This window comes from Triticum dicoccoides, unplaced genomic scaffold (genome assembly GCF_002162155.2).
Source record: "Triticum dicoccoides isolate Atlit2015 ecotype Zavitan unplaced genomic scaffold, WEW_v2.0 scaffold225959, whole genome shotgun sequence".
Taxonomy (NCBI): Eukaryota; Viridiplantae; Streptophyta; class Magnoliopsida; order Poales; family Poaceae; genus Triticum; species Triticum dicoccoides.
Window position 1 is genome coordinate 1 of NW_021243933.1, and position 1839 is coordinate 1839.

At 41.7% G+C, this 1839-nt stretch overlaps 1 long non-coding RNA gene across 1 annotated transcript; it reads left to right on the top strand.

Moving 5' to 3' along the window:
- Nucleotides 1-1488, top strand: LOC119345324. The gene is made up of 3 exons (XR_005166999.1): nucleotides 1-123; nucleotides 432-525; nucleotides 1330-1488. It is a non-coding gene; the product is annotated as an uncharacterized LOC119345324 (long non-coding RNA).
- Nucleotides 1489-1839: the final 351 nt, after the last annotated feature.

Sequence of the window (1839 nt, forward strand, 5' to 3'; positions counted from 1 at the left end):
TGAAGCCCATTAGAAAGCATGGCAATGGCTTAAGGTTAGCGCATTTCGAGAAGCCAACAGATCGCCGCCTACTTCCTTAGGCTGACAATCACCTGCGGGATAAAGTGCGATGTTTTGCCTGAGGTGAGAACAAAGGTCGTTTCAGATCCACCTGAACCACCCAAAGTTTTTGTTAATAAATTTCTTCAAATGAGCAGTCCATCCTATTAATTACAATCCTTTTAGTTCATTTGAGTAGTAGCTGACTTAGTTGTTTATGTGCTTATTAACAAATGATTACACTTTTATTTTGCTTGGCAGGGACAAGATCTTGCTATTAATCAACTTTCTAGAATAATTTTTCCTGATCTGAATTATGAAATTTGCTTTGTTAACATCATCATATATTGTCACCTAAAAGGTGTAGGCTGAGATGATCGTTTTATTTGCAGACAGGATCAAGGACTAGGCAACGTGGTCGTCGCGCACGAACCAGTGTAGCCCATTGGCACTGGTAAAGTTGTATCGGCGGCTCAGGCACATGAAGTAAGTTCCTCCGTTTAGGTGTATTGGTGTTTCTGAACTAGGAGGCACAATTCATCTCGTGACCGCTAGCCGTTGTCTTCCCTTCTCCTAAAATTTGTGACCAAGCGATTAAACCTGAAATTGAAGCACGGTCTTTCTCAAGATTTACCATGGTGTAATTTTATGCTACAGTCAAGCCTTGGATAGAAAATAAACATGTTATGAAGATGATATATCCGTTTTAGAAATACATATTGAAGGACTATAGCAGCTTTTCTTTTTATGAAATTTCGTTTTGTTGTTTTTCCATCTAAATCCAGTTGCCACCATGGTAATTTCTTTTCAGTCCCAACTCCCCTCCTGTCCCCCGCACTTGCTTGCTACGGGTTCTTGTTGTGTGTGTGCTTGTTGGATTAGTGACATGTGTGTTTAGGCACGCATTGTCTTTGCCTGCTAGGGTGTTGGCGCTGCTACTTGGCCGGTTACAGGGAGTAGGAAGCTGATAGGGTGGTATTTCTCCCTGGTTAGCCAAGGAGTTCGCACATCTCTCGGTTCTCTGAGCATGTCACCATGAACAAGCAGAGTGGGAGGACGCTCTTCTACTGGTTCTTGGATGCTCATGCACAGCCTCTCCTTCTCAAGCTCAATTGGGATTTCTTACTTACCTCATTCTCTTGTTTATAATTTTTTTACTTAGTCACTTATTTCTGGAAAGATTTTGTAGTTATTATCTTGAGCTGCTTGTAGTTCAATAATGTTTCAGTTGCTACTTGGGGTGCATACCTGAAGGATAATAAACATTATTTTTGTTCTGTGTACATGCAGGACCAGGTTGCTCATCAGTTGGATGTGGAGTTGCGTCTGAGCTAGGACTCTCCCATGATCACTACATAGAAAAAGATACATCCAGTTTGGTTTCTAATGTCTGTTTTTGCCTAAGCAAAAAAGGTAACAAGCTTATATTGTCGTATGGTTCTCAGTTTGTCTTTTCAAACTATTAGATTGCCCGGAACATCTAGGAACGACCTTTTTGTGTCCCCAATATTATCCTATTTTGTGAATAATCTTATATTGTTGATGCTGCATACAATCAAAGTATGTTCTTATAATCATACTTATGGCTAGCCAAATTTTATGGGTCCAACCTTATACTCATTAGATACAACCTTTGTATCTGCTTTTGCAAGTTGTCGCTTGCCAGGTGCGACCTGGTGAGTGGTGGCGGCTTGATCCACTCTTGGATCCTTCTTACACTTCCCTGCCGGCTAGGTCAGCTACGACCTGGTGGGTGGTGGCGGCTCGATCCACTCTTGGATCCTTCTTACACTTCCCTGC